The sequence below is a fragment of the Nymphaea colorata genome, chromosome 4 (genome assembly GCF_008831285.2).
Source record: "Nymphaea colorata isolate Beijing-Zhang1983 chromosome 4, ASM883128v2, whole genome shotgun sequence".
NCBI lineage: Eukaryota > Viridiplantae > Streptophyta > Magnoliopsida > Nymphaeales > Nymphaeaceae > Nymphaea > Nymphaea colorata.
This window is the reverse complement of record NC_045141.1, coordinates 454524-478119: the sequence shown is the minus strand read 5'-3', so window position 1 is coordinate 478119 and position 23596 is coordinate 454524.

Genomic DNA, 23596 nt, shown 5'->3' with positions numbered 1-23596 from the left:
TGACTCAACTCGCCGCTAGAGGTCAGCTATACCTAACGCTGCTATAGATGTCTACCGGTGATGATGTTGGCCGCTAGGCGCTCGTCACCGCTGTAAATTTGCAGCAGTGGTTTTTGCCACCGGTATTTGTCCTTGTGACTTGGAACCTCCACGGAACCACACATTACGAGGGCTGTTTGAGAGGCACAAATGCCTTATGTGCTCCTCAAGAACCGGTCTCTCTCTCTCTCTCTCTCTCGGTTTTGAGATTAACGCTTGGATTTTTTTTGCTAATTTGTTAACATATAGTTATATTTTCTTCAGCATGTTTTTGTTTACCTTTTTTCTCAATATATTTAGCTAATGTTGGATGAGATGGGACCCATCTTGCTGCAGCGCAAATCCAAGCATGGAGAAACGGTTGGCATGCAAAATTGGTGACCTTTATGATCTTGTGAAGCAAGATAAGACATTTGTATATTGTTGCTCACGTCTTCGCACAAACGTGAACAGAAACGTTTGAGAGAATATAATACCAGATGAAGGAAAAAGTAGTAGGAACATGAAATGATTTTAGCTAGAAGTTTTGGACAAGATAATTTCTTGCGTTCTCCAATATCCCAATCTTGGAGTAGGAAACAAATGACACGCTAGGCATCAAACAAGCACAAGAACCAGGAAGAGGTGAATGATCTTCTAAACTTCACAACTGCACAATAATCCTATGAAATTTTCAAAAATATACAATTTATTGCTTTTTAGGTGTTTAAAGTAAACCTAGAGAATAAAAGACAAATTAAGAAGAATTACTTTTAGGAAAATATAGGTGTTTTTCAACAACTTTTTAAATGATCAATTAAGAACTTGAAAAAAAAAATTTATGTAGGTCTTTTAATGCTAACAGTACAGTTTTTATGCTTTTAACAAAGTGCAAAACATTCAAAACCACTTTAACCATTTATATTAAGCTCAAATAGTTTTTTTTTTCAAAAAATAAGCGTGAATTGTGTATATGTAAACTTATGCATTTAATGTGATTCTTTATTATTTTGGCAACTAAAATAACATACATATTCATTTATTTTTCAAAATATTTTTATAAATTTGGTATGAGTTAAATTCTCATTTTTTAGCCTAAAAAAAATAATTTAAGGGCCAACCTAAAAGTTTTTAGGGAATAGAAAGGTTAATTAAAATTTTTTTATACTAATAATTTTTTTTTTTTTAAATTGACAAATTAGGGTCAGCAGATGCCTATCCATGGCATAATGGAAGGCAATATGAAAGAAATTGTTTTTGGACCACGAGCTCATTCAGGTTATGTCCCAACTCGATTGCCTAGTTCTGAAGGCAAAGGTTGGAGATACATATTATTTTCATTACCATATCATTTTGGTGAATCATATGCCAGTCGGCCTTTTTCTTGTTTTGATATTTAAAGATATTATAAAATTACAATTAAGTAATTAAAAAAATAAAATTAGGAAGATTAATATCATCCCTTCTTACTCATCTACATTGAAGCAGTCAGGCAATGACATTGATAACAATTCTCAAAATTAACGGACTTGTGGAGATGTCCCATTGTCTTCTTGCGTCTATTCTCCAACAAGTGAATTATGAAAAATTGATTGAAACTTATTTTTAGTGTTGTACAATGTACAGAAAAAAATACTCTAATGCATACTTTTTTTTTCCCTTAGATCTTAAGCCATAACAGTTGTTAAAACAGGTGAAGAATGAATTTAAACTTGTTTGATGGTGTGTTGTCTAATGTTGAAAATTTTCACCTGAAGAAGTGAAATAGAAAACTTTTTGGAACTTATCAACCATCTCTTAAGGTAAGACCTTTCCTGTATTTGTGAGATCTCTACTCGACCTTCATGAAGACTTCTTCAAATGTGTTGTAGTCCCACACTTCAAACCATTTTTTTCATTAAAAAATTTAAAAATCATTTAAGATAACAAAATAGTGTCTTCAATACTAAACAAATCTATTTCAAATATCAAATAGTAAATAAAATCAACTTTGTCATGCATTTGCATGTTAGGTCAGTTTTTTCCACTAAACTTTGAACTGCATTTTCATGTTATATCCCGTTGCGGGAATATTTAATCCAAGGAAACTTCTTGAAAGTTCACAAAACTTAATTTCAATTCAAAGTTTTATACACTTAAGAGTTGGTTTATTTAATTTGCTATCAAAAAGGGAAAGAAGAACCAAACATATATTATAGTGTCTTGCAAAACAATAAGGTGTTTTCAGATGGGTGTTAACAGCAACCACGCAAGATATTACTAATAGATAAGAGTGTCTTTCAACAATACGGAGGAAGCGATCGATGACAAAAGATAGGAGAAGGCAGCCTAAAAACGTCGACATAATTGAATGTTTAATAAATCAACATTTTTTTTTATAAAATTGGAAATTCCAGATTTCCAGTGCTTATTTTACTCACTAAAGAAAAATCGCTATATTTTTTATGGTTTAGTAGAGTTTTCGCAAAACATAACTATAAATTTTTTCAAAATAAAGCAAGTTACCTGTTAAGCATTCAGCGAGCTAAAGAAGGGTGTCTATTAAGAAATTTAAAATGTGAAGGTGCTTTTCAAAATTACGGCAACATATCAAGGATTACATGAGAATTTTCTATAAATAACTCCTTCAATAGCTAATTTTCCCCCCAATATGAAGAAACCAAGAAGAGAGAGAGAGAGAGAGATCCTTGAAGCACCGACTTGAGTGGCATCACCAATAGGTAAAATTATATTCAAAGGTTAAGTTTTACTAAAACTTAGGTACTGATCGTATGTGATGTATCTGAATTTATTCTATTTTGTTCTTTTTCTCTTCTTTTCTGTGTCTTTCTTCTTTCTTGATCGACTGATTGAGTTGACAAGCCTAGTGGCTTTATTTCTTGCTTGATCTTTGTCGAGAAACTCTGGTCAAGATTGTTTGGTATTTTACAAAACGTTTGGGATTTCAAGGTCTGTTGGGCTTTCATTGATAGGATTTATGGAAGACCGTTCAGTATGCTCATGAGATGGATGTATTCATGATTGCTTTGTTCGTTCTTATTCTTCTTTCTTCGACATGAAAAAAAATCTTACTAAAAGTGTTATTCAATGTATCTGAATTTAGTTCCAATTTGCTCTTCTTTTTTTGTGTCTTTCTTCGTTCATGATCAACTGATTGAGTTGATAAGCCTCGTGGCATTGTTTCTTGCTTGATCTTTGTAGAGAGACTCTGGGTAAAAATGTTTGGTATTTCTGGGTCAGTTGGGCTTTCAGTCACAGGACTTATGGAAGCCATTCAGTATGCCCATGGATTGGAGGTATTCATGAATGCTTTATTCGTTCTTGTTCTCCTTTCTTGGACATGGAAAAAATCTTTCCAACAATGACTGTTTTGGTGTACAACTTCGGGATTTCTGATTGGAATGCTGGTTTCAGTGATAAAGTTGCTAGAAGATCTGTTACATAGGTCATCGAAGATTTTTGCTTCTTGATCATACATATAGATTGGATGGACAGTCTCTTGATGAAACTAAAGAAAAGAGAAGTGCTCCTCTACCTTTTTCTCGAATCGATGCACTGGAAAAATGGAACAAGAACAACTTCCATATAATTGGAAAAAGAAAAGCATAGTTTCCTTTGCCCTACTAGAAGCACAACATATTGCATCATAACCTAGATATCATGCATATAGAAAAAATGTGTGCAACAATATAATTGACACATTGTTGAATCTGAAAGAAAAAACAAAAGATCGCTATAATTCTTGTTTGGACCAAGAACAATGGATAAAAGGCGAGGACTTTATCCACAACAATATAATAGAACCAGTAAGACTCATTCAATCAAATGTTGGAACTAACTTTTGATCCTCGTTTGATGGTGCTGCTGGTGGGGATGCCCAAGGGCAGAGCAAGGTGCACGAGGGAGCAGAAAGGGAGAGCATAGGAGGGAGAGTGCAAAAGAAAAAGAAGGGGCGATGAGGAGGCCTGATGGCAGTGGACGCCCTCCCTACCTCTAATTCACAACGATCTGGAGATCCCTTCTACCTCACCTAGCCCTGCTAGTGGCGATGACAACAGGTAGAGAAAGGGGTGTGAGGGAGGAGAAATGGAGAGAGTGGGAAGGATAGGAAAGTGAAAAAAAGAGGAGGAAATGAGGGGGCCAGAACGGGCTTTTTTTTTTTTAATGTCTTGGTGGTAACCTATTGATGCATTCGGCAGATAGCAAGGAGAATTATGTCCCTTCTGATATATATATATATATATATATTAGTTTCAAAGAAAAATTCCTTCAAATGTAAATATCATTATTGGTTGCACAAAAATTTTATACAAAAAATTTAAATTACAACAACAAAGTTTTTTGCTTAATGCATTAAAAATAATCCAAATATCGCATATCTATCCCTTGCATAAAAGAATTTATGTTGTTGACATCTGATCAGTTGGTCACCAGGGAAGCAAAAAGCAAGAGTCCATATTACTGTCAACTAGTCCAGATAATCATCAGTTGCCTGTGGATTATTTTTTCTCATCCTTCAGCAGGGTAATGTAATATTGCAAGCACCAGTCTATTACCTCGATCCCAAATGATTCTTGGAGTGCCTTGTCTATCAAAATGTGCATAATCACAAAGTGTTGAAATCGATCTTTTAAATGCTGGAAACTAATGTATTGGTATTTGGTATCAAAGAGTTGCACTAATTTTAGTTTTTGGAAAGATGAATTCACTATAAATATGGATATCTAGGTTCCATATTATGTAAACCACGTGGAAATTAATATTTTTGTTATTGTGGAATAAATGGTCCAGGAGTGCCTATGTATGTTCCAGTGTGGGTGAACATATTGAAAGTTATACATTACTGAAAATAGATATATTCGTTCCAAAAAAAAAATAAAGATTTTCAACATCTAACTTACTTGAAGATAAGTTTTGAGCAGTAGCTTGGCAATAAGCCTAAAGAGTTCCCTGATTTTCTTTCTTTCATCAGCTCCCTCCAAACTACACACATTTTTAAACATGGCAATCAAAAATCATTTCAAAATAGGAGAAAGGAGAAAGAAAATAGAATGAGTATCAAATCAGTTCCATGCAACAAGAAGAGAAGAAAAGAGTATTTCCATGAAACGACCAGACAAAAGAGAAAACAGGGAAAAAAAGGCCTTGAGAATCACAGAAGGTAGAAAATGAATTTAGATTAAAATAGAACTAACTTTTCAAGAAACAAGATGGGGATTATCTATAGAACATGGCTGCCACAGTCCTTTTGAATATAACCGAACTCACTCTCTGTACTGCATGGCCACCATTCTGGTTGTAGATTCTTTACAAAATGGACCATAAAAGTAGAGAACAAGCGACAATATGGTCCAAAGATCAGGTCTAGCATGTCACCAAAAAATTACAAACCCTGTGCAGACAAAGCAATCTCTGCCATGTCAATCCATGAGTACCCTCCAACTCATTGCTTATTGCATCAAGAACCTACGACATGCTTTCTATCATTGGTATGCATATCTCTGGATGCACAGAAGGACATCATAAAACAAATTTTACCTATAGGGTTTGTAAGATAAATATTCCAAATATAATGAGCTTTTTGGGTTTACCTATAACTACAATGGAATCAGCAGCAAGGTACCATATCTTTTCATGGTAACCTTGATTAAGGAACCTCGAATAAATTGCTCCATCTCCTTTTGCTAGTGCTACCATGCTTTGCCTAACTGTATAGCTTGATTGGAGGTGCTTGAACACCTAATTTTTTATAAGAATTAGCCATTGAATAAGTCCAGCTAAGTGACTAATAACAAAAGCACAGAAATAGAAAAGGAAATGTAAAAACAAACCAAACCATTTACTTGTACCACGTTTTGAAGATATTCAATTTCTTCTTGCATCAACTTCTCCAATTCTAAAATGATATATGACAAATGGTCTATAAAACCAATAAAATCAATGTTGAATGCACACATAACAAAGAACATATCACACTTTTTTATTTTAAACATGACCAATGGTGGCTTCAGGTTTTGTTCAAGATAGTCGGACTTCAACCAGAAACAACAACTTCCTTCTTCTCCATTAACAGACCTGCTTTAGAATTAGCTTCAATATTGCTATATTCAAGAAATCTTTGACAAAATCAGAGCATATACAAATATGAATGCAAGCACTACCTGGTCTATGCCAACAACCACTTATCTCCAAGAGTTCTTAACAAGTTAAAATGATTAAATCTTCCCAGGGTTTCTTCTACAGTTGCTTGCGGATTTGCATCACTTTCACAATGTCTATGTTGCATAGAGAAGTAGAGAAGAGGGAGAAGAGAAGAACGTGAGGAAGGAGGAGAGTATAGGTCGCAGTCCACTTATGACTGCTCCTTTTTCATTAGACTAAATAATGATTAGGGTTATGTTTAACCCTTTACATAAAGAGTCCAACAAAATTTTAAAATTCAGAAAGCTACCTAATAATAAAAAAAACATACATAAAACTTTAAATACCAAAGCAGCACGTTTCCTCAACACTCCCCCTCAAGCTGGAGCATAGATGTCTATCATGCTCAGCTTGCTACAACACTTCATGAAATTGGATATCAGAAGAGCTTTGGTAAATATATCGGCAGGTTGGTCTTCAGAAGCAACATACTCAGTAGAAATAATCCCTGCGTGGACCACGTCTCTAATGTAATGACAATCAACTTCAATATGCTTGGTCCGTTCGTGAAAGACCAGATTATTTGCTATATAAGTAGTCGCTTTATTATCACATTGCATTTTTATAGGCAGTTCTATCTGAATTCCAAGGCCTTCTAGCATGCCTCTCACCCATGTGATTTCAGTGGTTGTTTGAGCCATGACTCGATATTCTGACTCCGCACTCGATCGAGCAACAACAACTTGTTTTTTACTTCTCCAAGAGATTAAGTTGCCACCAACAAAGATACAGAATCCCGTAGTGGACTTTCTGTCACCAATTGAGCCTGCATAATCTGCATCAGAATAAGTTTCTATCTGAAGTGAGGTGCTTATTCTAAATAATAAACCATTTCCAGGGGAGCCTTTTAGAAATTTCAATAATAACATAGCTGCATCCCAATGAACTTTTCTTGGCTTATCCATAAATTGACTTAGTTTGCCCACAAAAATGGATATATCAGCTCTAGTAATTGTTACATATAGTAGCTTTCCAATGAGAGACTGATATGATTTGTTATCAACAGGTTCAGATTTGTCATCATATAAATGAGTGCGAGAGTTCATAGGAATAGATGTTGGTTTAGTTCCAGTCGTACCTGTTTCTTTTAGCAAATCAAGAACATATTTTCTTTGAGAAAGGACTAGACCTTCTTTACTTCTTGCCACTTCTATCCCCAAGAAGTAGCGTAGAGAGCCAAGATCTTTAGTAACAAAATGCTGTTGTAAATACTTCTTTGTGTCTTGTATTTCTTGTTCATTGTCACCAGTTAAAATAATATCATCCACATATATCACCATAACAACTATACCTCTTGAAGTCCTTTTTATGAACAATGAATGATCTAAAGGCGATCTTTGAAACTCAAACTTAGACACAACGTCACACAACTTCTGAAACTATGCTCTAGGACTCTGTTTCAAACCATACATAGCCTTCTTTAACAAACAAACCTTGGTACACTCCCCCTGTTTCTCAAAGCTGGGTGGTTGCTGCATATAAACCACTTCAGTTAAGTCCCCATACAGAAAAGCATTTTTAATATCGAGTTGGTACATGTTCCAACCATAATGAACTGCAACAGATATAATGAGGCGTATAGTGCCCAAACGTGCCACAAGAGAGAAAGATTCAAAGAAATCAACAACATATGTCTATGTGTATCCTTTTGCTACCAACCGTGCCTTGTAGCGCTCAACTGTACCATCTGAGTTGTACTTGATAGTGAAAACTCATTTCGAGCCAACAATATCTGCCCCAGAAAGATGTTCAATGAGATCCCAAGTGTGACGAGATATTAGAGAATTCATCTCCTCCTTCATAGCCTGGTACCACTTAGAGTCCATCATAGCTTGTTCATGTGAAATAGGAATAGATGTAGCTGACAAGGCATCAATAAATTTGCACATATGATCTCCCACATGAGCTGTACTAACAAACTTAGAAAGAGGATGAATTGTGCATTGTCTAATCCCTTTACGCAGTGCAATAGGTAGTTCATCAGAAACAGGAGCATCAAGAGAACACTCAACATGTCATGTAATTCAAAACTACTTACCTCCCGAGAGCAAGATGGTGCATGGTCATTAGATGATGGATTCCTTCTTGAATATGTGACAAGAAGATATTTAAACCGTGGAATGGAATAGGTGGGTGATAATGATAAGGAAACGGACTCAAGTGGAATTGGAAGAGGAACAGAAGATGGCATCTCAGACTTCAGATATGAAGGACTTGTAAGAAAGAATGGAGACGACTCGAGAAAGGTTACATCGGCACTGACAAACTCTCGATTAGATATATGATCTAGACATCAATACCCCTTTTGATTTTTAGAGTATCCAACAAACAGACATTTACTTGCTTGAGCAGCTAGTTTATCTCGATTGGGACCAAGTTTATGTACAAAGCATGTGCACCCAAATATACGTGGGGGTAAAGAAAATAAACTCTATTTGGATAGAGAATTTGTATTGGAATTTTGTTGTCTATGGAAGATGATGACATTCTATTTATTAGGTAACATGCGGTCAAAATTGCATCTCTCCAAAATTTGGAAGGCATATGAGAATGAATCATGATTGTGCGGGCTACATCCAACAAATGGCGATGTTTTCTTTCAACTATACCATTTTGTTGAGATGTGCGAGGGTAGGTAAAATGTGGCACAATACCATGGGATTTATAGAATTCAAGTAAATGAGAATATTTGAACTCAAGAGCATTGTCTGTGCGAACAACCTTGACACAAGAATTAAATTGAGTCTTTATTTTCAATATGAAAGATTTCAAGATACAAGGAACTTCAGTTCTGTCTTTCATCAAAAACACCCAAGTGACACGAGAAAAATCATCAACAATGGAAAGATAATAATGAGACGACAACTGACTTGGAACCCGACTAGGCCCCCAAACATCAACATGAACTAAATCAAATAGACTTTGACTAGACTGACTTTGACTCGATGGAAAGGAAGTACGACTATGCTTGCCCAGTTGACAAGCTTCACACTCAATAGACGTCGTGGAAGAAATCTGAGGACATAGCAGCCGAAGTTTAGGAAATGATGGATGACCCAATCTGAGATGTCACTAGAAGTCACTTGAAGAAGAATCAACTAAGAATGACGCCTCTTTATTGAATGTATCCAAGATGTATATTCCATCTATCTCATGGCCTCCACCAATCTTCCTCCCAGTCGATAGATCTTGAAATACACAAGTACCCGAGTCCAAAATAACTCTGCAATTCATCTCTTTAGTTAGTTTGCTTACAGATAACAAATTCTTCTAGAATTCAGGAGTATATAGCACATCATGAACATGCAACGATGGAGAAAGATAAACATCTCCATGTCCTTTTACTGGTGATAGTCTTCCATCCACCAATCGAACATGTTGGGTGAATCAAATTTCTGCAGGTTTGAAATACTAGTATCTCCACAAAAGTATTTAGAGGCTCCAGAATCAATTATCCAACAACCTTTAGAAGTAGTTTTACCTGCAGAGTACGCTGAACTTGTGACAGCTGTTGATGCCGATGAGGTAGAAGGAGTAGCATTTGATCTATGCTCCATAATTAAATCAATTTCAGTTGGACTTAAGTTAAGAGATGTAGCATCTACTGAAGTAGCAGTGGGATTCGGCTTATAAGCTATACTGATAGACTGTGGGTTTGGAGTAGAACTAGATGAAGATGTCACCGTCGAAGAAGTGGATGAGTTAGGTTTACCCACTTTGTTCCAACACCTATCCTCTAAGTGACCAAGTCGACCACAATATGTGCACTGAAATCTTCCACGTCCTCCAGGACCTCGGCCTCTTCCTCTACCACGAGAAGAGTATAGTCCACTTCTTCCTCCTCCAAATGAAGCAAGGACAGAAGGCTGTGAGTTGTTTGAGGATAGAGGAAGAGTAACAGCCAATCTGTTTAGTTTATTGAAGGCCTCATCAAGATCACGAAAATCTGAACCTGTAAGTATTTGAGCCTTGGATGCAGGATAATCAGAAGATAGTCCAGCAAGAAATTTAACCACAATCATTTGCTCCAGGTGAGATTTGAGACAATGCTTATAGAGCGGTTTTAACGAATTCATCTTTTCATAAGTAAACTTCAACTTTGTAAAATATTCTGTCAAATCCATGTCACCTTGCTGCATTTGTAACAATTCTTGCTGAACCTGTAAAATTTTGCTGATGTTTTTATCTTGAGAGTATGTCTGCCGAAGAGAATTCCACATATCTTTGGCTGTATTATAATAACAAAGCCTTGTTGCAATGTGGGGCTGAGTGCTATTCATAAGCCAAGCACTAATAATGTTGTTTTCTTACTCCCACCATGCGTATTTACCAGTCTTTTCAACTGGTTCATCTTCTTCCAATGCATATTTCTTTCCATGTCCAACGACTGACAACATGAAGGTTCTAGCCCATACATCATAGTTGGCTCCATCAAGTTTGATAATAGATCCAAACGAGAATGGATTTGAGAAAGCTTTGTATTCAACACCTGCCTCTATATTCTGATTTCCAGATTCAGTTCTATCAAGTTGCATAGATCTATTGGCAGCCATGATACAATCTCAAAATAGGAAAATATGAATCTCGGCAGACTGAATATTAACAAATAAGAAATCAAGCCAGTCACCAACAGGGAAAAATATCTCTGCAATAGTTATTTCTGCAGCCCCACGATAGACCCACTGCTACAACAATACTACACAAATTTCCAGATGCGGATAGCTGGCAGCTAACGTACACAGTTTTGACAACAGACTTCAATACCAACCTGTCTGTGTCGCTCAACTTCAACAATGTTTTGACTTTGATGATCCACCAGGCATCACACGACCAAGCAGATCAGTCCACCAGGTCTGAACTTCTTCAACGGTAGCACACAACTAAGCAGATCAGAATTTCTCTGATATGAACTTCTTCACCGCAGCAATAGAATCAGATCTAATACACTGCAACATGTAGATCTGAACAACGACATCAGATTTTATTTTTTTCAGCAACAGAATCAGATCTGATACACCCACCACAACATGTAGATCTGAACGCCGACATCAGATTTTGTTTTTCAGCAACTTCACGACTTCGACAACAACATAAGGGTGTTAATCACATTTTTTACATGTTAAACATGATTAACCCCTTTCCACCAAACAGTCCCACCGTATCTTTTTGCAGGCAGCAGCAACTTTAGACGTCCAACATTGTCGTGAATGAGGGGATGAGAAAAAAGAGAAGAAGGGAAGCTGCGTGAAACCCTAGATGGCACGGTCCTAGGTCCGATGCTCTGATACCACGTTGCGTAGAGAAGTAGAGAAGAGGGAGAAGAGAAGAACGTGAGGAAGGAGGAGAGAATAGGTCGCAGTCCACTTACGGCTGCTCCTCTTTCATTAGACTAAATAATGATTAGGGTCATGTTTAACCCTTTACATAAAGAGTCCAACAAAATTTTAAAATTCAGAAAGCTACCTAATATTAAATCCCAACATACATAAAACTTTAAATACCAAAGCAGCACGTTTCCTCAACAGTCTACACCCTTCTCCTATGCACAGACATAAGTGGGCAAAAGAAAGAATAACAAAAAACTCATTTTTTGAGCATAAAATGTTGCAAAGAGATAATAAACTTGGAGAAATTAAACACCTGATTTTTTTTTACACTTGAAAAGTAGCAAACATAAAACAAAAAATAACCAACAAAATGTTTGTCATCATAAAATTTCACAAACCGAAAGAGCAAAATGTAGAAGGAAGCTAAAGAAAAGAAAAGAAACATAGAAGGAGTCCTGTGAGAAGAGGGGCTAAGGAAATCATAGACGTTGCTTAGAACGAAAATCTCTCTTGCTTTTTTCTTTTACCTAAACAAAGAAATATGAACACTGTTCATTAAATCTATTATTCTTTTGAGCACATAATTTAATGTGATGTATGTTTCACCATCTGCGTGTATAAACTTTTATGAATTGATCAATAAAAGGAGCATAGGTAAATTTTAAAAAAGAACATAATGCTAGATTTGTAGAAAATATCAAATGCAAGATATATGAAAATAACAATTTTTAGTGATAACTATTATTATGAAGCACTAATAAATTATTCAATCTAACAAATTTCAGATAATAATAGCTTTGATGTAGAAAAGAGCTCTTTCCATTAATAGGACTGTCATAAGGTTTCATCCAATGCATTATGAAATAAAAATGAGGAACAACAGTTGATTTTATAGGCACCATTAGACCAGATATAGCAAGCAAACTTTCTGCACAAAATTTGCCATAAGCAATTGATTTTTATTTTATACATAAATACCAGACTTTCTCAAGACTGATGATAGTAAGTTATGTGATGGGAGGAGAAAAATGTACCTCTTTACATTTGCAAACCCAAGCACCCGTACCTTTGAGTCCCCCAGGGGGTTGGTGCAATGAGCAATGCAAGGGCAGGAATGCAACCAATTTCTATTTTGAATCCCCAAGACATAAACTCTCTATAGTGCAACGGATGGGCCACCTAACACGCAAGTTAAAGTGTGGCGAGGGTGGCACCTCTGAGGTGCTGAAAGCAGGCCATATACCATGAGTGGACGAGGGGTTGGGTGGGAGCTTCGGCTCTCATATGGGCGGTAGGATGAAATACTCCTCCTGTTCATCCAAAAATCATTAACAGCTCTGATAATGAATCTAGAAGTAGAAGTGGTCATACTACATATACACAAGCGTACATATAACAATAAGTTAATAGTACAAATTTCGAGCAAATACTTCCATGCCCTTTTCTTACCCTCTTCTTATGCACTCTGCAACCCACCTTCCTTGAATTTCACCTGTAGCATACAACCTGCTTGACGAACCCTAGTATCAGCAACAAGAAAAAAACACAAGGATGCTCATGCCTACTTGTAGGGAAATCAAAACAACAAGTTACACATCCTCTGGAGATAAGTTTATCTGCCAATGTAGTAATTGATCAAAAAGACCCACGAAGCACATAAAAATTTGCAGTTGGTACATTTTTCCCATAGTCAATGACACTATTAGGTTTATCGATATACCCAAATTGCATTGAAGATAGAGATATGCTTAATGGAGAACTTTTGAAGCTTCAATGCCAAACACATCCAATGTAGTAATTGATCAAAAAGACCCACGAAGCACATAAAAATTTGCAGTTGGTACATTTTTCCCATAGTCAATGACACTATTAGGTTTATCGATATACCCAAATTGCATTGAAGATAGAGATATGCTTAATGGAGAACTTTTGAAGCTTCAATGCCAAACACATTGTCAAAGGTTGAGGAGTAAATCCAAAGCCGTCAACATAGATGAGCAACGTTAAAGCATTTTTTTTCTACATATACATCTTCAATCACTCCTTAATCAACAATGACAAATGGTTATGTCCACTCCAAAGCAAGTATGGAGGCAGATTTGGTTCCCTTGATGTAATAACCCTATAAGTGATGCAAAAATCAAGTGAGATAGGAAAAATTGATAGAGAGAGAGGTCGAGATTGAGAAAGAGTGAGGTCAAAATAGAGAGAGAAGTAGGAAGAGATAGATCGAGAGAGAAATAGATGCATCATCAGAGACTTTTTGGGTAACCAACAGTGATGGAAATGGATGAACAATTAAGGAAGGAAACTAACTTCTTGTTTGGGTAGAGGGAGATGAGTGGAATAGAAAGAAAATATATGGATACAATTGTTTGGATGGAGGGAAAAAGTCAAGGGAAAAGAAAGTTTCAAAAAATTGCATGTTTGGAAGAAAGGGGAATGAAGTAGAAGGAAAATTGGCCCCTTCAATTCTAAGAAAATGGACTGGATTGGTTTAAATTAACTGAATAGCCTCAACATTAGTGCACACATGAGAAATGATCATAGGCGCGATAGAGTGGTCAGTGGAGTCGATCGTTGCGCCGGTCAATAGAGCCCCCAATAAGGCTAAGGCTGCAAACAAGTAGAGTTGAGCTCGAGCTGGGCCAGCTCGAGCTCAACTCGACTCCACAAACTTGAGCTCGAGCTTGACTCGAACTCAATTTGAGCTCCATATCACAAACTCAAACTCAACTTTGTTACACAACAATGAGCTTGATCTCGACTCGCTTAACTCATTTAACTCGATTACCTCATGTAGTTTAACTCAGTTAACTCGTTTATTAACTCATTCAACTTAGTTATCTCACAAAGTTTAACTTGTTTAACTCAACTAGTTTAACTCCTTACAAAAGCACAGTGGCAGAATCAAAATTGTAACATGATAATAAAATAGAAGATACTCACGATATTGATGGTAACAAGATCTCTAAGTAAAAAGCATATTGACTTCAGAACTTGCCATTGGAAAGCACGCATGGTATATCTTGTAGATCCATTGTTGTAATATGTCAAGGTTCATTTGGACTTTCTAATGAAATCTGATGGTTCCCTATATCTGCATGTGATGTTTGAGCATCTCCCTCAATAAGTGGAAAGTATCTAAGCAGTAATAAGTAGAAGTGGAAACAAAAGCATCAAGTGTAGTCCATGAAATTCACCACAATATGGCCTCAAAAAGAAAAGAGACAGAAATAGTAAACTCAAAACAAGTACCACAAAAAAACTCAACCCAGAACAAGTTCACAGCACATCAATTCGAACAAAAAGAAAAAGCTTGAAAAAATAAAACAGAAATAGTAAACACAAAACAAGTACTACAAAAAACAAAAAGCAAGTACCAAAAAGAGGTAATAAAAAACATCTAAGACCGATTGTAATCAGAAACCAAAACATCATATTTATTACCACTAGTTGTGCTGGTAATAAATGTCCATGTATTTCTATTTTGACATTTTTCAAATATGTTTTGCATGTATCTTTGCTTCCCATGGGTGTAGTAACTAACAATTCATACAACATGTTCTTTTCTTCTATTTTTAAGAGTTCAACAAATCTCTTAGAAATAAATGAATGTGATGCGTCTGAATCAAAGAGAATATGTGCCCAATGAGAATGTACTCGGAGTGTACCTTCAATGAGGTCAGTGGATTTCAGATCCTCTACTATGGTCGCATAAACTCTCCTAGGTACTTTCTTCTCTGCTGGCTGGTTGGCTGCACCACGCTTCTGTTCGGCCTCATTCTTCTTTGGGCATTCTCGAATAAAATGGCCCTTCGTCCTGTAGTAGAGACATGTTCCAATATCCCTGTAACATGGTTTGTCTGAATGCTAGCGATGACACTTGCGGCATTCCTCATCCTTCTTGGATTATGATAATCTTTGTCTCTTGAACCTGTCCCCTTGTTGTATCCTCTCACTATTCAGCTTTGACTTAGGCTGGAGATATTCATTCCTCTTGCCTGTCCCATGTGACATGTTCCAGTCTTCTTCAAAACATGTGGCCATATGAATTGCATCGTATAAATCTTTTGGGCGACTACCCATTACCTTGCTCCACAACCTATCTTTGAGTCCTCAAATAAATTTATTTGCTCTATCAGCTTCTGAAGTATACACATGTGGATAGTACTTCTCCAAGTGCCTGTATTTGACCACGTACTCGTGTAGGCTCATACTTCTTTGTTGAAGATCCAAAAATTCTTGCATGTGCTTTTCCCGCATGAAGGCTAGTATGAAAGCATGTGTGAATGCCTCTTTGAATTCCTCCCAACTTGCTTCATGATTAGCAAACTTTACCTCACGCTGTGTCTGCCACTATTCTTCAGCATCTCCTTTCAGCATAAAGGTTCAAAACTGAACCTTTTTGTTGTCGGGCACATCCAAAATAGTAAAAATTTTCTTAGTTTCTTTTATCCATTCCTCTGCATCAGCAGCTATGCCCTTCCTATGAAACTTTGGCAGATGCAAATTCATAAACTGTTTATGACTTACACCTCTTGTATCATAATGCATTGTCTTGTTCGTATGTGTTTTGTTCCCACCAGAAGGAGCAGTCTACACTAGGTCATGCATTAAACCAATAATCACATGCAAGGTGTTCATAATGAACTCCTATTCTTGTTGGATGCTTCCAACTGGCGTCCCAAATCTAGTAGGATGAGTTCCAACATTTCGACTCCTGGTGTTGCGAGGAACTCTACCTCTTCCTCTACTACTTCCTTCTCTAGTGCGTGCCATTTGAACTATAGCATAAGGAGGAAAGATAACATAAATATTGTGTTTGTAAATAAAGTAACCATTTAGGACTACTACAAAACTATGAAATTCAGCGTTCACAATTAATCAAAAACATCCTTCCATAACAGGCTTGGATGACTTTTCCTTTGCTTGTGATAGACATTGTCATTGAACATGAACTCTAGTCACTGTGCTTTGATACCAAAGCTATCACGACCCAAATTTTTCACAACAATTTTTTTTACAGATAATAACAAATGCAAACATGGAGTTTTACTCTAAGCAAACTTGAGCAATGACCAAAACATCCAACACTGTTCTAAGAGACAACATTTTTTACTCTACACAGGACACTTAGACTCAAACAACTAAAGTATCCACAAAGCCCATACTTGACGCAGTGTCTAGATTGTCAATGCCAGTCCATCACAAAGACTGAGGATGTCAATCCTGTTGCCATGATCTCTCAAGAACTACCTGTAGAGATAGAAAGAAGGGTCAGATTTCCTTTGAGTATGATAACATCCAGCCATGAATGGAACATGGTCTGACAAAATAAGTCTATAATTATGTCAAACAAATTCATATGAGGACTTTATGGTCGGAGTGCCATCCAATACCCCATCGGCCATCCAGTGCAGATGGAGGAGTGGGCAACTACCATGATCTCGTGTTATGCCACTATCTCTTGGAATAAAACCATCCACTAGACCTGCTTGCACTCTGCATGTCATTGTTGAAGCAAAATTGATGCTTTCCTCAGTACATTTATTCATGGGATTATGAATCATGTTTTCGAGTTTACAATAAAGCACAACTTGGGCACAATTCCGAATGCCCAATCGGTCTAATCTACTACTTGCATACAAGGGACATCTGCATAAGGGCAATTACAAATCATCACAAAGTCCCATGTCAATGTCATCGGTATTCTGTACTTTATATTTATCGTAACCACGCCCTTATGAATGCCTTTGCAAATATATATATATATACATATAGATATTACCTTTATGTATACAAATGCACTTGTACCCATATACACGTTTACCTGTATACAAACATGTCAATGTAATTTCCACTGTTCATAGTTCAGCTCTTAGACTGAATTCCTTTATGTACTCACAATTTAGTTACATGCATGTTCATATATATTCATATATATATATATATATATATATATATATATATTCCTATTTATCTATATATATATTTATGGCTGAACCACACTATGGCTTTATGCTTATCCATCCAACTGTTGTCCCTTAACAATCTGTTCATACTGAAGTACATGACTATTTGCATTTCAGCACATGAGGGTTAACCTATGTTTATCATTGGTCTCATTCCTAGGCCCATCCGGCAGTCCTATTACACCCTATAATAATAGCGTGACTATTTTGGAGCTTGGTGATTTCAACCAGGAGTCTTAACCAAATATTAAAAGTTTGATTGCCGACTTCTACTAGTTTCTATTTGGTGTATTGTCATTTCCTGTCTTGTGAAATTCTGATTCTGATTCACCCTTGTTTCTTGTTAGTTTTGCTCATTGAATGAATTTCTATATTAGGCAAAACAATAATTCCTTTGATAACATTAATAAGCTAAGCTTATTCAAAACGGTAATTCTATCTCTTTTGGATTCATTCCACTTATCTCTTCTGGTTAATTCATAGATAACATGGGAATATTATTGTTCTTTAATCAAATCTGCAGATTCACCAAATGATTTTTTTTTCCAACCTTTCTAATCATGTGCAGCTGCTCACTGTTGCTCAGCATGACAGCAAAGGGCAAATGAGTATCTTTGAATCCCATCACCCAAATCAGATTGGGTTCTGTCATGTGTTATTGTATAAAGTATAAACCTATCAAAGTATAAGAACTGCATACATCTATCATGGTCAAATAGCTCCTACATGTCTAGTATTAACAAGTACAAAATTTAGTGACATTCATAGAGTACCAAGTAGTCCCATATTATGCAGACCTGGCTTCAACAGTACTATGATTTGCATAGGTCTAGTGTAATGTAAATATAAGACTATCTCTCTCTTTCATTTTCTATGTTTTGTCATGAATTATACATTAACATAATCATGGGATCTTTAAAAAGGACAGGACAGCAACGTAATAACTAAGAAATAGTTTTGGTCTATCATGCTCATACTATTACATGCAACTATACTTCTATAGTTTTCTTATTATCACTATTCCCATTCATGAAGGAACTTGCCATATTTGTTATTCATGTCAATTCAACATGCAGGAATGTTTGTACTCAGTCCGGCTACTGAAACACACATTCCACTATGTAAATACACAACTACATATATATATAGTTACTTATAAAAGAAACTATATAACACTTACCAGCGTCACTCTAATTGTACATCCCCTTGTTTTGACCGTAGCTTCTTAGATCCTCCAAGGCGCGGATGACAAGCACGTAAAGCAGTCCCCCTTAGCTCTTGATCTTCACCCCAAATACAAAAAAACAAGAATTAGCTCTCACTCTACCCCAATTTCTGGTTGTTGTGACCTTTCCTCTATGGCTGCAGCAAATAGGAACCTAAAATGCTGCAACATGGAGGTTAAATGAGGCCAATACATGGCCAGCAACACCTCCTTACAAATTTTCTAAGAATGGCTTCTCAGCTGCCCTCATTCTTCTTTGATTTCCCATTTAATATCTTCAGTTACTACCTCCAGCCATGCATAGATTAATTGGCCCCTTTATTTTTTCATAACTGCACCTTTTTATGACATAGTTGACAGTTTCAACTAGACTTAACTGTTATTTAAATCTATCATTTATACCCTATAATCATACTAAAGTTTTTTTCAGTTATTAAGAAAAAAGAAAAAAAAATGTTAGGCCTTACATCTTTCCCTCCTAAAAAAAATTTTGTCCTCAAAATTTGGGCATACCTTGTTGAAACAACTAAGCGTTACTCCTTCTCATGTCTTCTTCTGGCTCCTACTTACATTCCTTGATTCCATGATGCTGCTATTCCACTAGAAGTAGCGAGATAGTCTTCACTTGCAACACACGTTCCTTTCGGTCTATGATTCGAAGTGGCTTTTCTTCTGTTGTCATATCTTCTTACAAATCTACTTCTTCATAGTCTATCATATGCGAAGGATCAGATATATACTTCCTTAGCATCGACACATGGAACACTGGATGAACATGGCTATATTGTAGGGAAAGTGCAATTCGATAAGCAATCTCTCCAACTTTCTCTAGAATCTCAAATGGACCAATGTATCTTGGGCTCAATTTTCCCTTCTTTCCGAATCAAAAAATACTTTTGGTGGGTGATCTCCTAACAAATATATGATCTCCTACTTCAAACGCCAGCTCTCTTTGTCATTGGTTTGCATAATTCTTTTATCGACTCTGAGTAGCCAAGAGTTTTCTTGTAATCATGTTGACTTGGTCGGTGTACCATTGGATTACTAAGGGATCCTCAATCTTGTTGTCTCCCATCTCAGTCCAATACGATGGTGATCTATAAGGTAGGCCATAAAGAGCTTCAAATGGAGCCATTCCAATGCTAGAGTGATAGCTGTTGTTGTAGGCAAACTTGCCAACTTTACCTGTTTATCTCATTTGTCCTTCCATTCCAAAACACAAGCTCTTAACAAAACTTGAATGTGAATGTCAGACCTCTGTCAGAGACGATTGATTTAGGGATTCCGTGAAGTTTCACAATTTCTTCAACATATAAATCAACCAGACTTTCAAGTGATCAAGAAATCTTGATGGGAAGAAAATATACAGATTTAGTTAGGCGGTCCACCACTATCCAAATAGCATATGTTGTCATCGAGTACGTGGTAACCCCACTATGAAATCCATGGTGATGCATTCCCATTTCTATTGAGAAATCTCCATTCATTGCATTAAGCCACCCGATTTCTGATGTTTCACTTTAACCTATTGACACACCAAGCATCGTGAGACGAACTCGACAATCTCTTTCTTCATTCCTAGCTACCAAAAGTTTCCTTATATTTTGATACACCTTGGTGCTTTCCAGATGTATGGTGTAGTTTGTTTTGTGTGCCTCTTCTAGCAACTTGTTTTTCACTTTTGGATCATTTGGAACCCATAATCTATTGTTAAACCATACAGACCCATCATCATCTTCATAATAATGAGTTTTCTCTTTGTGACACTCAAGCACCAACTTTGCATATTGAGGGCTCTATTTTTGTTTCTCAATAATTTCTTCAAGGAACTTATCTCTAATCAACGCAACATTTCCATTATTGTCTTGCAATGGATGCCATTGTTCAAGGTCTTCTACCAATTTCCATGTCTGCATTAACAGTCCACCAGCTTTAGCAGGTGCCTTTTTGTTGAGTGCAGCAGCTACTACATTGGCCTTTCCCAGACGATACTTTATCTCAAAGTCGTAATCTTTAAGATATTCCAGCCATCTCCTCTGTTTTAAATTTAATTCTTTCCGAGAGAACAAATACTGAGTGATTTGTGGTCAAAAAATACTTCAAACTCCACACTGTAGAGAAAATGCCTCCATATCTTTAGTGCAAATACCATGGCTCCTAGTTCCAGATCATGCGTTGGATAGTTTTTTTCATGAGGTTTCAGTTGTCTAGAGGCATATGCTATGACTTTGTCTCTTTGCATAAGCACTGCTCCATAACTATTCCCGACGCATCAGTATATACCACAAAGCCCTTTTTCCCTTTTGATAATGTTAGAATTGGGGCATCTGTCAAATTGGCCTTCAACATTTGCAAACTCTTCTAACAGTCTTTTGTCCATGTGAATTTGACTCCCATTTATAGCAGTTTAGTCATTGGGATTGCAATCTTTGAGAAATCCTTAATGAACTTCCTATAGTAACCTACCAAACTAAGAAAACTTCTGATTTCAGTCACATTGGTTGGTGCATTCCATTGTTGTACAACTTCTATTTTGACTGGATCAATTGACACACCCTCCTTAGAGATTATATATCCCAAGGAATTTACTCAGTCTAGCCAAAACTCGCACTTGGAATATGTTGATTTTGTCTCAATATCTTCAACACTTGCTTGAGATGTACTGCATGTGATGCTTCACACTCTTACTGCACTAGCACGTCGTCAATGAACACTATGACGAATCGATCCAAATACTCCTGAAATATTCAATTCATGAGATCCATAAAAGTGGTTGGTGCATTTGTGAATCCGAAAGGCATCACTCGAAACTCATAATGCCCATAGCGTGTGCCGAATGCTGTTTTGGGAATGTTTACTTCCTTAATCCACAATTGATGATATCCCAACCTCATGTCTATCTTGGAAAACACCTTTTCATCCTTTAATTGATTGAATAGATCTTCAATTCTAGGTAATGGATATTTGTTCTTGATTGTAACCTGATTCAACATTCAGTAATCAATACATAACCGTATTGACCGATCTTTTTTCTTCACAAAAAGGATTTGTGCTCCCCATGGTGGTACACTTGGATGTATGAATCCTTTGCTGTCTAAGTCTTGCATCTGTTTCTTTAATTCTTTAGGTTCTGTTGGTGCCATTCTATATGGAGCCTTAGAAATTGGTGCAATTCTCAATATCAACTCAGTACCAAACTATACCTCTCGTGCAGGAGGCAATCTAGGTAGATCTTTAGCGAACATGTCTATGAAGTTATTTACCATAGGCACCTCATTGATGGGTGTTAATTGTTGGTCAGTTGATCCATACTAACCAACTAGGCAATGCACCCATTTTCCACATATCTCCTCACCCTAATTGTTGAGACAATTAACTTTTTTTAGCTTTGAGGCATTTTTACCCCAAATTCTATTTTTTGAGCATTCTCCAAATGAATCTTCAGCTTTTTCTTTCTATAATTATAGTCACACATAATGATGGTATAACCAATCCATCCCTAGTATTACATCATACTCCATTATATTTATTACCACTAGTTATGCTGGTAATAAATGTATGTATTTTTATTCTCATGTTTTCCAAATATGTTTTGCATGTATCTTTACTTTTCATGGGTGTAGTAACTAGTAATTCATACGACATGTTATTTTCTTCTATTTTTAAGATTTCAACAGATCTCTTCAGAATAAATGAATGTCATGCACCAATGAGAATATGTGCCCAATGAGAAAGTACTAGGAATGTACCTTCAATCAGGTCAGTGGATTTCAGATCCTCTATTGTAGTCGCATAAACTCTCCCAGGTTCTTTCTTCTCTGCTACTGGTTGGCTGCACCACGCTTCTGTTCGGCCTCTTTCTTCTTTGGACATTCTTGAATAAAATGGCCTTCATCCAGCAGTAGAGACATGCCCAATATCCATGTAACATGGATTGCCTAGATGCTGACGATGACACTTGGGGCACTCCTCATCCTTCTTGGATGATGATGGCCTTTGTCTATTGAACTTGTCCCCCTGCTTCATCTTGTCATCATGCTCCCTCTTGAAAATGTTCAATTTTGACATAGGCTAGAGATATTCATTCCTCTTGCCTATCCCATGAGTCTTGTTCCAGTGTTCTTCAAAACGAGTGGTCATGTCACTTGCATCGTCTAGATCTCTTGAGCGACTACCCATTACCTTGCTCCGCAACTCGTCTTTGAGTCCTCTAATAAATTTATTTGTTCTGTTAGCATCTAAATTATAAACACGTGGGCAGTACTTCTCCAAATGCCTCTTTGAATTTCTCCCAAATTGCTTCGTGATTAGCAAACTTTACCTCACACCGTGTCTGCCACCATTCTTCAGCATCTGATTTCAGCATAAAGGTTCAAAACCGAACCTTTTTGTTGTTGGGTACATCTAAAGTAGTAAAAAATTTCTCACTTTCTTTTATTCATTCCTCTACATCATCAGCTGTGTCATTCCCATAAAACTATGGTGGATGGAAATTCATAAACTATTTGTGAGTTATGCATCTTGGATCATAATGCATTGTCCTATTTATATTTGTACTGTTCCTACCTGAAGGAGCAGTCTGCACCAGGTCATGCATTAAACCAATAATCACATGCAAGGTGTTCATAATGAACTTCTATTGTTGTTTGTTGCCTCCAACTAGTGTCCCAGATCCAGTATGATGAGTTCCAACATTTCGACTCCTGGTTTTGGAACTCTGCCTCTTCCTCTAGCACTTCCTCCTCTAGTGCATGCCATTTGAACTATACCACAAAGAGGAAATATAATATCACTATTGTGTTTGCAAATAAAGCAACCATTTAGGACTATTATGACACAACGTTCACACT